The sequence below is a fragment of the Nannobrachium achirus genome, assembly GCF_963921795.1.
Source record: "Nannobrachium achirus genome assembly, chromosome: 22".
Classification (NCBI taxonomy): domain Eukaryota; kingdom Metazoa; phylum Chordata; class Actinopteri; order Myctophiformes; family Myctophidae; genus Nannobrachium; species Nannobrachium achirus.
Genome location: NC_137829.1, coordinates 40,214,056 through 40,229,975, shown reverse-complemented (window position 1 = coordinate 40,229,975; position 15,920 = coordinate 40,214,056).

The window sequence follows — 15,920 nt, the reverse complement described above, 5'->3', positions numbered from 1 at the left end:
CAAGGTTTCCACCCGACAACGACAATATGCTATAAATATAAGGTGCTGGGACTGGGAGTGAACATTATAATGTAGGGGTGCCTCGGATTAAAAAAAATATGGTGCCCTGAGACAAAAAACTTTGGGAACCCCTGCTGTAGAGCACCAAAAACGGATCCCCTATATGATTACAGCCAAACCCAAAGGTCAGTGATGAAAATACAATTTAAATGCAAAAAAAAAATCCTTACAAAAGGATTAGGGCATCATGAGGATCTTGGGATCTACCAGGCACGGAGGTCCCCCGGTGGTGCAGCGGTAAAGCACCTGCCCACCACCGCAGAGTCTAGGGGTTTGAATCCGATTTTTGTGGCGTCTTCTGTATAAGAACACAACCAGGTCTATGCCTCCCCCAATATCAACAAGCAGGGGTTGGCAGCAGGGACTATAAGGTGAATTAGCATTTACGATGACATTATATTAAATAGGTTATCAGCAAATGAATCAACTCAGTGGCGTAACAACATTGTGATAGGCCCTGGTGCAGATATTTGTTGTGGGCCCCCCAACCCACCCCACCCACCCCTATATACACAAGCGCAAGTGACATTTGAAATGTTTATTTATGTCCACATAAGCAGAAGTACAAGAATGTACAAAGGACATAAACAATATCATTGCAGTAAGCACTGGCGCCTAACTCTGTCCCCACTAGGGGGAGCACAAAGCTAGGAGACATTTGGCGCCGCATAGCGGCGCCGCGAAAAATTGTGTATTTCCGGTTATAAGGTCGGCCAAAATGGGTATTTTTGGGTATAAAGTCAACTAAAGCGGGTTTCCTTTATTAAGTCATTTTCGGGTGTCTTTGGGGCTTCAGGGGAGGACCTGGATATGTTGCTTGGTGCGCACCTTTTTTTTAAATAGGCCTATAAACATGATCAGGGCTCTGACATGACCAAATAAATAGAACACTAGGTCTACAATGCAAGCCTTTCAGTGCTGCACATTAAATAGACACGACCCATCCTGACTGATTGACACACAGCTGACAGGTCTCAAAGGATGATTGGACAAATTATCATTCACTCGGCACTCCACCAGCTAGGGCCTAGCCTATGCAGCTACTCAGCACCTAAACCCATTACCGTAATACTTGTTGCGGCTGCACAGATGCATTCCACCGCCGAACGTCATTACCGTATTACCAAGTGTGGTCGCGCAGACAGATTTTTTTTTCTTTTTTTTTTTCCTCTTCCTTCATGGGCCCCTGTGTGTGTGGGCCCTGGTGCGGCTGTACCAGCTGCACCTCCATATTTACGCCACTGAATCAACTAAACTGTAACAATGTTGATAATATAGGAATAAGCAGTTGCTCAAAGTCAAGCGTGAAGTCAAACTAAACAGCACCCTACAATTTGGCCTCTGCATAATGTTTACATTTTCCCAGCTCAGTCCATAATAATTAGAGTAGACTATAAAACGTTTTACAAGGAGCGCTCCTCACTTGATTGTTTTATATCGGCGGACCTGTGGCCAAATGAGTAATGAGTTTCATAAAGTTGTTTACGAGCGTTTTCGACGTGTGCTCTTGGCTTCCTTCTGGTCTTGGCAGGCCAGAATTAAACCAGAAAATGAGTTTTCATTTCATTTTACCACTGTTGTTTATAATGCCGCCAATATCCTGTCGCTGTGAATGTAATTGCCTGTAATGTCTCGTATAATACTGTGTTGATTACATGCTGTGTATTGATAGTCTATTGATAAAATACTTTATAGTAGTGATTGATTGATTAAAATGCTGTATTGATAACATACTGTATTGGAAGTGATGGAAAAAGTACTCAAACCAAAGGTTTACAAAACTACAAATAAGTGAGAAAGTCACAGCAAATTCTGCACTTGGTGTATAATAAAACAACCTGGTTCTGAGTAATAATAAGTTAAATACACTCCTTAGAATCAATATGATTTATCAATAGGCTTACACATAAACAAAGCCCTGTCCAAAACCATTATCACACATCTTAACACCCAACTGCAACTATTTATTTTTGGAACTTCTATTTTTGTTTATTTTATAGCATGTTGTGAATGAGCTTGTAGATTGGCGCAAATGATTCAATATTTTTGTAATCCATTCATAATGTTTTTGTAATTCTGCATGGGGAGACACCACATTCTTGGGAACCCCAGCTGTACTGTATTTAAGCCCACAGGCCAACTGTATGATACTGTAAAGCAGCTGTAATTAATTGAGAGTGATATCATATGACCGCTGGCTTTAAGTCAATGTTGTTCCTCCTGTGGTCATGTAGAACTCTGTTTAGATTAAAACCACTGGCTTGTTACTTTGTTGCTTCATGCAAATAGCTGAAACATGATAACAATATGTAACATTTTTGATCACAGCGGTGCCGCACTGCGAGCTTGTAGATCTGCTATTTTTGAAAAATCGTGAAATTTGGAATTTTGACCCGATTCTATAAGTGTTTTGAATCCTTCTAAGATTTTTGGAAAAACCCATGTTTCTGTGTCAGCAATCTGGCTATCGTCAAAGAAAAGGTCCTTTTCACTTAACTGGAGCTCAGTTAGTCTGTTCTTGAGAGACTACTATGTCCGTGGTTCTCAAACCTTTTCATGTGAAGGACCCCCAAAATGATATGTATTTGGCCACAGACCCCCATCTCAAAATATTTATTTCCAGGGACCACCCAGAAGCAAAATTTTAGTTACAAACGTTCGCTTTGAAAATACATATATTCAAAGATTTGCACACATTTTCACGACTTTTTCCAAAAATAGCAGATCTACAAGCTCGCAGCGCGGCACTCGGTGCCGCGCTGTGAGCTTGTATATCTGCTATTTTTCACTGGTTAAAGCGTTCAATTATTCTAGGCACGCGTGCGAATGTGAAAGCACGTAATGAAATAACTATGCATGGAGACCTCAAATCTTCACATTTTACATAGTAGTGAAATGCTATCTCTGAGCTGAGAAAAAGTTGTGCTACGTTGTCAGCTATTCCCACCAGTTGGAAGTAATTAACTGTTAATGAGTTCCAACATGATTCTCCTGACAGGATGACAAAACAGTGTGTGATGTGATAAGATTAAGACACCACTTTAGACGCACGTTTGGGACACAAAGGGACATTGTAATTATATTTCTCTAGAGATTAAAAACACTCTTATCGGCTAACTCAATTTCTTTTAGAATGAACCCAGAACTTCTCCCCAAAGTTCTCCACACTCACCATTTAATAAAATGGGAAAGGAATTCAAGAAAAGCCCTACAGAGACTAAAAACAAAGCTAAATCATTAATTTTGTCTCATTGTCTCTACATGCAAGTGATTTTTGGGGGGGTTTAAACTAGTCTGTAAATAGCTTTACATAATGATCAATAGTAATCATTGATAATATAGCATGTTAGTCATTAAAGGACGACTTCACCACTTTTCAACCTATCTTCATATAAATAGTCCTCACTAATGTTCATGAACAATAAAATAATAATCTACTCAGTCTGTATCTCATAGGAGAGCGTGGGCAGTTCAGAAACCTGTCTGCCAGTGACATCATCGATGGGGAATCATACTAATAGAAACTGTAGGCGTTCTAATCATGAAATGTTGCAATGTTATAATGGAAGCCATTTCTCGCGATAATACAAATCTAAATGTTTGTTTTTTTTAAATCGTCCTTTTCAGTAACAAGGGCTTTCTTGTCTCTCCAGCTCTTTAGTAAAGAGTAAATACATGTTCTGGTCGGAGTGAGAGAACTTATAGCCTACAGGATACAGGATAAATAGGTAACATTAGAAGTGATTAAAAAAGAAAGACATTTTTAAAACATTGAAATTGTAACACTTGTGGGGTTCTTGCTCCTGATTTGATAGAACTGGTATCCCAACCTGAAAATGTAGGCTATTTTTTGAGGTGAAGAAACACAATGATTATCGCCAGAATAAAGAGCTTCAACAAAAATAAATGAATAAAATTAAATAAAACCTCACTTAGAGCCGTGGTTCTCAACCTTTGTTCCGGAATAGGGCCAACCCATCACTTAACATATTAAGCATGTTTATTTGAACGATCAATCAATTCAATTGTTTTAATCAGTCCACTTTCCATTCGATGAAAACTATATCTTTTTAAGGTAAAACAAAAAACGCTGTGAAATAGTTTTTACATAATATCTTTTTATATTGATGTTATAATCATTACAATTAAAATGAGTCTATTGCCAATTATTTCGGGAGCCCACTTGCATTATCCTCACGGCCCACAAGTGGGCCCCCGGCCCACAGGTTGAGAAAAAATAAAAAAATAAAACCCTCACACTTCAGCGCCCCAAACCAGCCCGAGCATCACTAACATCTCTCTGAAGCCGTTCAATTTTTTTCACACTGCGGGCACAACCTCCAGATCAATAACCGGGTCAGATCAATAAACCCACCAACGGGATGACGGTATATATATATATATATATATATATATATATATATATATATATATATATATTATATATATATATTATATCGTCGGTGTCGGGTGGAAACCTCGTCGCACAAAAGTAGTGAACAAGCACACAACGCCTCGCGGTGCGAGGCGTTGTGTGCTTGTAGATCGGCTGTTTTCACTAGTTTAGTTCATTTTTAAAATGATAAATACAAAACGAACGGTCTTGGACATACAAGGTTTCCACCCGACAACGACGATATATATAATATATAATATATATATATATATATATATATATATATATATATATACAGATCAAATTCAAATGGTGGGTGTTTGAGCCGCGGTCCTGTCCTGGGATGGCTGTACCGTGGCCGCTTGGCCTGGGCCGGCCGGGCCTCCCATCTCACTCTGCCCGGGCAGTAATCAGGTCGGTTTCACATAACGGACCATTAGTTTAAAGAGCAAATCTGCTTTCAGCGCCATGGGAGGATAAAGGGAGCTGGGAGGAGGAGGGGGGGGGTGGGGGGGAGGAGGACAGAGGGAGGGAGGGAGCGAGGGAGAGGAGGAGAGGAGGAGTGAGGAAGGGCGGGAGAGGAGGAGAGAAGATGATGTTGTCACTGTCGCGCCAAAACCTTGTACTGTATCTTCGTGTTTCAAATGTATATCGCCGTTGTCGGATGAAAACCTTGTATGTCCAAAACCGTTCGTTTAGCATTTTTCATTTTAAAAATGATTTAAACTAGTGAAAACAGCCGATCTACAAGCACACAACGCCTCTGCTGTTTTCACTACTTTTGTGCAACAGCCTTGTATGATGAAGCAGGGCTTTGCTTTGCAAGAGAACATACACATTTGAAACTTGGAGATACGAGGTTTCCACCCGACAACGAGGATATGTTTTTTGGGTAAATCAAAGCCCTGCTTCATCATGCAAAAGTAGTGAAAATAGCAAATCTACAAGCACAGCGTGCTTGTAGATCGGCTATTTTCACTATTTTAATTTTTAATACCAATAAAAAAGGAACGGTTTTGGACGTACAAGGTCTCTGCCCGTCAACGACGACGTGGACGTTTAGAGAGTTGGAGAGGTAGATCGACGGAGGTATGAATAGATGGAGGGACGCTGGGTGGAGGTATAGAAGGATGGAGGGGTGATCAGATAGAGGTATTATTACAGGGATGGAGAGATGATGAGATGGCAGATAGATATAGGAGGTGGATGGATGGATGGACGGATTGGATGGAGGGATTATGAGATGGAGGGATGGACACGGAGGTGTGGAGGGGATAGAGGGATGACGCGACAGAGGTATAGAGGGGATGGAGGGATGATGACATGGCGTGATGAGAGGCGCACAGAGAGCGGCAGAACTCATCATGGGAAGCAGGGGCGTCACAAGGGGGGGAAAAGTGGGACTGAGTTACTAAGGCCCAAGGTGGAGGGGCCTGGAATTATTTTATACTTTAGCTATTGAAAACTAGATAAAATATTTGCTATATTTTAAATGTCGTGAAAGTGTTTGCAAATCTTTGAATATATGCATTTTTTAAGTGAATATTCGTAACTCAAATTTTGCTTCTGGGATTTTTAGATGGGGGTCCGTGGCCCAAAACATATAATTTTGGGGGTCCTTGACGTGAAAAAGTTTGAGCACCACTGACATAGGTTTTTCAAAAAGCCTTAGAAGGATTTGAAATATTCAAAGACTTGCACAAATGTTCAAGATTTTTCAAACTATTTTTCAATAGTTAAAGCACAAAATAACGCATAATAATGTGTTCCCAATCTAAATGGATTAAAAACGTTTAGAACGGGTACACATTATTGCGTATCATTATTTTATGCTTTAACTATTGAATAATAGCAGATATACAAGCTCACAGCACGGCACCGAGTGCCGCGCTGCAAGCTTGTAGATCTGCTATTTTTGAAAAATCGTGAAAATTAGAATTTTGACCCGATTCTATAAGTGTCTTTTGAATCCAAGGTTTTTTGAAAAACCTGTTTCTATGTCAGCAATCTGTCTGGCCATCGTCAAAGAAAAGGTCTTTTTCACTTAACTGGAACTCAGTTAGTCTGTTCTTGAGAGACTACTATGTCAGTGGTTATCAAACTTTTTCATGTGAAGGACCCCCGAAATGAATTTGTCCCCCATCTCAAAATAGTTAGTTCCAGGGACCCCCCAGAAGCAAAATTTGAGTTACAAACGTTTGCTTTAAAAATACATATATTAAAAGATTTGCACACATTTTCACGACTTCTTCAAAAATAGCACATCTACAAGCTCGCAGCGCGGCACTTGGTGCCGCGCTGTGACCTTGTATATCTGCTATTTTTCAATAGTTAAAACATTCAATAATTCTAGGCCTAACCCCTCTCCCCTATGAAGAACATTCATGGGGGGGGCCCCGCAGTGAATCCTCGTACCCAGGGCCCAGAATTTGGTGAGACACCCCTGGATGGAGGGATGGAGGGATGACATGGCGTGATGGCGCGCATGCAGAGCGTGGCAGAACTCGTCGTCAGAAGCCGCGGAGCGCGGGAGGGGGGAGGCGGAGTCTGACTGGGGTCGTGGCGTGCCCTCGAGGCGTTCCCAGTTTAACTCCGCATTCAAATCCGCGATGCGCTGGCCTCTGCGTGAACCCGCCGAGGCCGGCCAATGGGAAAGCACCCGCTCCTCGCCCACCGCAACGGGGAACCAATGGGAAACCGCAGCCCCTCGGAGATAGGCAGGGGCGTCAATTGGGTATGGCAGGGGTATGCAGCTGCCATACCCTGGTTCCAGGGGAGGGGGAAATAAAAGTTACTTTTAAACATAAATCCATGAATGTCTCTTTGTCTATCTGTTCTAGTTATTATGTTGTTAAATGACAGTAAAATAACTACAAATGCAACATTTTACAAAATGGTCACTTTAACGAGGTATTATAATTATATTCTCCACACTTGTATTCCCCCCATCTTGACAAAATGGTATATTCCCAGCTTCCACAGGTCAGCTGCACAGGTGCGATGCATTATTGTTAATTGTGGCACGTTTACTAACATGCCAAGTTTAGCTGCACCGAAAAAATAAAAATTAAATAAAATGTTCTTCTTAAATAAATGTATCATGCCTGTTACTAAGGTATGGCAACATGACTGGTGTCTTGAACGCGCGCGAAGACACCAGTCATGTTGCCATACCTTAGCTTTTTCTGAACTGACGCCACTGGAGACAGGCAGAGAGAGAGAGAGAGAGAGAGAGAGAGAGAGAGGTGACCCGTGTTTGTCCGTCCCCCTCGTTGACCTCCCCCCCCCCCCCAGTGGCCACAGCTCCAGTGTACCATCATCTCGACGATTGCCGCGAAACTCTGTAATTTGTGTCGATGTGTGTTGTTGTCGCCGATGTGCATCGTGTGTTTTCTGTTGTGTGTGTGTGTGTTTGCGGAGCGGTTTAACTTGGAGTTGAACCGGAGTTCTTTTGTTTGCGCTACGGCAATTAAATACGTTAAAAAAGAAAGCAGACAAAGATCGGTGTTGACAACGAGACGTCGACGGTAACAAGAGCCTCCCGATTACACACACACGCACGCACGCACACACACACACGCATACACACACACACACACATGCGCGTCTCGTTATGTCAGACCTCGTGTTTCAGTCCAGCGACCAGATTCGGCGTAAATACGGCGTAGGGGGTTGGAGGTCACGGAACGTTCAGCGAGCGCGCTGTCACACAGCAAACAAGCCACGGAGAAAAGTTAATCACTCTCTCTCCCATGACAGGAGCAACTTTTGTTTTGTTTTTTTCCATCCATCCATGTCGGACGGGTAGTCCGATTCTATGCTCCGTTGCAAGGTGCCGTTGCGTCGCCGGAAATAGTCAATCTTCAAGCTGACAACGCGCCGCTTCCCTGACGCGTTGTCAGCTTGTAGATCGGCTATTTTTGGCGAGCGAAGGTGGTTACGACTAAGTATAAATTGGTGTGTAGAGAGAGAGAGAGAGAGAGAGAGAGAGGAGAGCAGAGCAGAGGGGAGTTGAGTTGAGGTGAGGGGAGGGGAGGGGAGGGGACGGGAAGGCAGCCCCTCGTCCTAATAGTTTGAGACAGAGCCAGCCTTTGCTTTCATCTCTCAGGGGGAACGGCTGACAGAAACGATTCTCGTATCGGCAGCATTCCTCTGCCCTGCCAGGGATGTTAATGTATGTACGTGCGAACTAGGGCATTCACCAAATATTCACAGAATATTCGAATATCAAAGTCACTATTCGACATTGTTCACCGAAGTTGAATATTCGCCTATTTTTTTTATTTATTCTTTTCTCTTTAAAAAATATATATATATATATAGTTTATAAAGCTTGGCTAGATAGGAAGTCATAAGAATGAGTTGTCAAGGTGGATGAATTTGTTAATGCTCTATACCAGGGGTTCTCAAACCTTTTTAGGCTGTGACCCCCAAAATAAACATATTTGAACTGGGGACCCCCACCCTGACAAGCACTTGGAATTGTAGGTATTACATTTAATGTGACTCGGTTCCACAGATAAATATTGTGAAAATAGCAGATCGACATGCTCACAACGCCTCGCAACTCGAGCCGTTGTGAGCATGTAGATCGGCTATTTTCACAATGTTCGCCTCTTGCTTACTTAATATTTGACAGTTTGGTCAGTCCTGTCGAATATTTGACTATTCGAATACTTTGAGGTCGAATATTTCGAATACTAAAAATCACTATTCGTGAATGCCCTAGTGCGAACGCGGCGCTTCCCGTTTTCTATTCGCCGGGTTCACCGCGCGTCGCTCAAATTGGCGATGTAAATCGGGCCAAGCAAAACAAACACACAAACAAGGAACATTTCAAATAATTGTTGTAATAATAATACAATGCAAGTGAAAGTGATTTACACACAAATTAGATAATACCAAATACATAAAACATGACATGAGCATAAAAAAATACAAATAAAATAATTATCAAATGAATCAGTAAGAGGAGTGAGATTGAATACATTTGTCTTAAAGGAGCTATAGTCAACTTTTTCATTGTAGGGCCGACACTTTGTTTACATCCTAGTCTATAGACTAGAATGTAAACAAAGTGTCGGTCTGACAATGGCCAAAATGATTATTTTATCATTATTTTACGCTTTTTGTGGTCATTTTTGAATAGAAACACATATATGAAGCTTATTCTTTAATAAAATATTTTCGAAACATTATTTTTTATTTTAGCATCCGTTTTTCAAGAAAAAGTTGACTATAGCTCCTTTAAGTTCTTGTTTAGAAGAATTGGACATAAATAATAGTGTTATTTTTTAATTGGTTATCTGGCATGATAGGCAGAGTGGGAGGGAACAAGCTGCTTGAATTGATATTATTCAGAGTTGCAGCTCATTTTAACGAGGCAACTCATTCAAGTTATCGACTAAACTCTTTTTTTTCTCAATCAATCAATATCAATCAATTGATATATCAATCAATCAATCAATCAATCAATCAATTAATCAAAGTTTATTTAAACATCAAATTCATGCAACAAGTGCAGTTCAATGTGCTTCACGAAATAGTTTTAAAAATAAAGATAAATAACTGACAGACAAATGAGAAGAAAGCATGTAAAAAGAAAAATACATACATTGAGAAATGTCATGTGGTTAAAACAAGGTCCATATTGCAGCTTGTAGCAGGGGGGATCTCAGTGTAACTAAGTGTGAAATTGTTTCAAATAAAGTAGGGGTGGGCAACTTTGATGATGGAGAGAGCCACTATATCTCACATTCACTCCAGAGGGCCACAATGCATATACAGCCAAAAATAGCAAAAATTATAATGCATATATATGTTCTTATGTTAACTTTATGAACTTAAATACAAATACATTGGACATAAAAAAGGATTAGTGCTAAGTCATTAAGCTACTAATAGCCTGAAGTCATTAAAAAGACCTTAAAGATTAACTTGAGAAATGTACATATACCCTCTATACACGTATACTGTATGTTGGTTCGTTTACTGTTGAGTGAGAAAACAATGTTGCACATTAAGTTAATCATCTGGGGGACCCTCCAAAATCATTTGGGGACTCCCCTGCAGGGGTCCCGACCCATAGGTTGAGAACCACTGAAATAAAGCATCGTACAGCCTTTTAAATGCGATCCATTTCACGCAACACATTATAGGCCTATACTGTTATGTCCGGAGTGGTATACAGAGGCCTTTGAGTGACGTGTTTTCTGTACGTTCACACACAACAGCGTGCAGACAGTGTTCTTTTCCAGGGGTTTTGGTCGGTCTGTGGCTGAATCCTTGTGGGAAAACTGTACTTTTTGCGGAAGCCCTTGTATTCCCTCCCTCCCTCCCTCCCTCCCTCCCCTCCCTCCCATCCCCGGGCCCCCCCCTGGCCCCCGGGGCTTCGGGGGGGCCCCGCCCCGCCCTAGCGCCCACCTCCGCCCCTGTCAGCCTCGCTCAAGGAGGCCCCGGCGTCCTCTGACATGGCATTTGCACCGCTGAGGAGAATGTGAGCTAATGAAAGTGTAAAGCCTCTGTGCACTAGAGTATAAAATTCACATTTGGCCGGGGCAGGCTGTGCAATCTGATATCATGAGCCCCGCCACAGAGAGAGAGAGAGAGAGAGAGAGAGAGAGAGAGAGAGAGAGAGAGAGAGAGAGAGAGAGCTCAGAAAAGACAAAAACAAGAGAAAGACGGTATGTGGGCCATACGGAACCACGGCGTCTGTCAAGAAAAAGAATTGGTTTAGACTGAATAATCTGAACCCAGCGTTCGTTTGTTCAGACGCAGCTGAGGGCAGAGAACCTCAGCGGAGACTTTGTGCTCAAAACGGCTTATAAATAAATGAGAGATCTTGGGATTACAAAGAGGAAGAGAGAGAGAGAGACAGGCAAACGCGGAAGAGAGACACGAGGTACTGTATGTCGCCATCTTGTTTCTTGTGTGTGCGGAGCAGCTGCGCTCGCCCTGAGTGACCACGTGAACCCTATAGAAATCCCTATGCTGCGGCGGCGCTTGTCATGAAATAATGGAGCAACGGTCTGTGAAAAAAGGATAAAAGGAGGAGACCAAGTATGGATCCATTGGGGACGACGATCAACGTAGTGTATGTGGTTTAAAGCTGTACTCTGTGAATTTGTGTCCAGCCCGGGGATACCCGCACACATGTGATGTCATTTTTACCACTGAGCCCATAGAGCTAGCCTGCTTGCTCAAATAGCATTTTGGCCTTCGGGGAGTACCACTTGTCAACCAGTAGTGGTCCCACCACACCACTGGGTCTACATTTGTCAACAGAAGAGCTGGGAACGTAGAACCACAACAGTTGTGTTAGTCATATGCCAAACAGATAGCTGAAAATAACACTTTATTTACCAAAAAGGTTACATAGTGTAGCTTTAAGTGGTTAAATGGTGGCTTTCTGTTTAGAGAAACGAGGTCAGAAGCCGCGTAAAAGGACGTGACGGAAAACAAGCATAACTTCGACGTGATTCTGCACCACATTATAGGCTATCCACAAACGCATGCACCGTAACATATGATGTTACAACGAGCTCTGACAAAGCGGAAGCCTCCGCTTCCACGCTTCATTGGTCGCAGCGAAAACAAACGGTCCCGCGCGAGTCCCGCTCATCCTTCTCCACGTCCAGACAGGAGTCGTCGTGTCAGTCGTCAAGGCTAGGAAGGACGTGACCATGAGTCATGGACACGAATCGCGAACGAAGCGTTAGTGAAAGGGTTCCTATACGACTACGAGGCTGTCAACGCCAACCATGTCCTCTCATTGGACATGCAGGTTCCCATGGCGGGGGGGGGGGGGGGGGGGGAGGGGCGCTGCCGTGTCCCTTGTCGAAAAAACAATGGACCCACTTTAATCCAGTTCAAAAGTTCACGCGCGTTACGAACGCATGACCTGCTTTTTACTCTCAAACTTGTAGGACGCATCCTCGGATACTTCACCAAGCAGTTTCGCAGCGGGTGTGCGCGCGCGCGTGTGTGTGTAAGAAAGATAGAGAGAGAAAGAGAGAGATTGCTGAAATGATTCACCATCTTAGCATTAAATAATTGCTTATATAATATTCTATAATGTAACTTAATTTAACTTACATATCGTCACTGTCGGGCAGAAACCTCGTATCTCCAAGTTTCAAGTTTGTACGTTTTTTTCACCAAGTAAAGCCCTGCTTCATCACACAAGGCCGTCGCACAAAGGTAGTGAAAACAGCCGATCTACAAGCAGGTGCGAGGCGTTGTGTGCTTGTAGATCCTCTGTTTTCACTAGTTTAGTTCACTTTTAAAATGATAAATACAAAACGAACGGCCTTGGACATACAAGGTTTCCACCCGACAACGACGATATACAGGGTAACAAGACATCGATTACAGTACTTATGACACCTGAAATTCCCCAAGGGATCAATAAAGGTCTCTCTTTCTATTATGTACTGTCTTTTATTACAATTATTTATATTTATGTTCAATTATTATTATTATTGCATCTTCAAACATCTGGGAACATTTAAGTTTAAACATAACTGTTATTGATTATCATACAGTCAAGGCCCTGGCCTCCAGTCCAGGCACAGACCAGTGAGGCGTCCACACTGGAAAATCCTTAGTGTCAATGTAACAATTGTACTGTAGATCAGTGGTTCCCAAACTTTTTTGTCGCAGGGCACCCCATAAATATGTTTTTTTAATCCGAGGCACCCCTACATTATAATTTTCACTCCCAGCACCTTATATTTAAAGCAAATTGTCGTTGTCCAAAACCGTCCGTTTTGTATTCATCATCTATAAAATGTACTAAACTAGTGAAAACAGCAGATCTAACGGCTGTTTTCACTAGTTTTGTGCGACAGTCTTGTACGATGAAGCAGGGCTTTGCTTTACCAAAAGACGTACACATTGGAGATACGAGGTTTCTGCCCGACAGTGACGATATTTTAGTGATATGTTGCAAGGAAAACGTTGAGATAATAGCCATTTTGGTTAGAACTGGCTGAAAATAACTTTGTACTTCAAGTTTAAAATGATACTAAATATTTTTTCAAGTGTACAAATAAATTCCACATATTATCAAATTATCTCGCGGGCCCCCTGGGTGCCCCATCACCCACTTTGAAAACCCCCTGCTGTAGAATTGAGTTAGGTTTTTTTTTGCTGTGCAGTCCAGATGCAGACCACAGAGGCTTCTGAACAGCAAAATCCATCATGTTAATTTAACTCAGAAGAGAGTACAAACTTTGTAGACCTTTTGGAGTTATGTTGTGTCCACACTGGCCGATGCAAAGCTACGGTTTGGCATTACGGTCATTTTCAATGGAAGCGGTTGATATGCATGAAGCGATGCCCACGTTTGTAGCCGCTACAACAAGGGTCTTCAACTGGGGGGCCGGGACCCCTAGGGGGTCCTCAGAGTTACTACAGGAGGTCCTCCAAATCTTCCAATCCTTTTTATATTAACAACTTGAACCCTAGTGCCCATATTCTGAGAACTAGGGCCAAAACTAGCCGATCTACAAGCTCACAACGCCTCGCAGCGCGAGGTTTTTGGCAAAGAGGTTTGGTGTATAGAGGAAAAAGAGCTGACCAAGTACAGAGTGAAAGGTCAAGTTTATTAGGTAATGACGGTTCAAGTGGTTAAATATCTGAAAACACAAATTGACATGAATCCAAAATTCGCTGATGATTGTGCTGTCAAACGATGAAACTATATGGAATCTATGAAAAGGTAGTGGGGGTCCCTGCTTCATATCTCTCTCAACTAAGGGGTACTTGGCCTGAAAACATTGAAGCGCTACAAAATCTACAAAGCTAAAATCCGAGTTGCTTATATTGCTTCAACTGTTGCTAAAGCAACAAGACGCCAACAGCTACCAAAGTGTCCTTTAACCATTTCCCCTCACTTTCACTCTCCACAAAATTCCTGCTCGCAATGGGGGGGAAATCAATTATCTCCGTTCGTAATAGTTCCATGTTCTTTTTAACCCCATGTGCTTGATGACGTCAATAAGTGTCGATCAACACTTCGACGGGGAACTAAGCGACAGCGTCGCTTGGCAGCTTCGTATATCGTCGTATTATTTTGTAGCCGCCGGTTTGAACGCAGAATTGTGGGTTTTGTGGGCCGTCGCAGTCCAGATGCAGACCTGGAATTGATCAGAGAGCAGTGAACGTACACACACACACACACGCACGCACCCAGGCAGGCACGCACACACACACACACGCACGCACACACACACACACACACACACAGCGCTGATGACCAGAGTCATTATTTACCTGACCCGTCATTATGATTCATTGCCAGTCATCATGCATCTTCCTCTGAGCAAATTGTGGCCAGGAGCGAGGAGCGGGATGAGAGCAGAGGGCTGATAAAAGACACGGGTTCGAGGTCACCCATCAGCCTTGAGTCAACCAATCGTCTCCACATTCCTAATCGTCTCGTCGCTTTTTTTCCCCCCCCTTGTTCTTCTTCTTTTTTTTTCCCCCCCGGAATGCGGTGGATTGGGGATTCCTGTGAGTGTGTGCGTGTGTGCGTGTGTGCGTGTGTGTGTGTGTGTGTGTGTGTGTGTGTGTGTGTGTGTGTGTGTGTGTGTGTGTGTGTGTGTGTGTGTGTGTGTGTGCGTGTGTGTGTGCGTGTGTGTGTGCGCGCGCGCGCTTATATTGCTATACTTGTGAGTAACAAGTCATCGTTGTCGGGTGGAAACCTCGTATCTCCAAGTTTCAAATTTGTACGTTCTTTCGCAAAGCAAAGCCTTGTTTCATCATAAAAGGCCGTCGCACAAAAGTAGTGAAAACAGCCGATCTACAAGCACACAACGCCTCGCGGTGCGAGGCGTTGTGTGCTTGTAGATCGGCTGTTTTCACTGGTTAAATCATTTTTAAAATGATAAATGCAAAACGAACGGTTTTGGACATACCGGTACAAGGTTTTCACCCGACAACGACTAAGTATCAAATTGACATTGTGAGGACAATCCCCCCGCTCCTCACAAAATAAGTGCTTGTATTATAGGGTAAAAAAAAATATATACAAATACAATGCGATGGCCTGCAATTCACCCTTTGTCAAGTCCCGCCCATTGTCCCGCCCCTCTTCGCACCCAATGGTTGCTGTGTCGTGGTGGGACAAAAGTCCTTTCTCTCCTTTGAAATTCAGTTGCTTCTTATTGCTATTTTGCGTATTCAATTATTCTCATTTAAAACTTGGTTTCAGTAAAAAGGAGCCTCTCAGGTGCAGTATAGTGACTAGGAATGTTTTTGAATGTTTTTATTTCTCCAAAAACATACATTAAACATAAAATAGGCGGAACCAGGGCGGGACAAGGCAGAAAGAGCCTAATGGTTGGTCAGTCAGGGACCAATCAGAAGGCTAACAAAGGGTGAATTTTAAGCCTTTGTATTGTAATGGTCAGGAAAAGATTCAGGTCAGGCAGCATGCTAGGGTCGCACACCATGAAGCTGA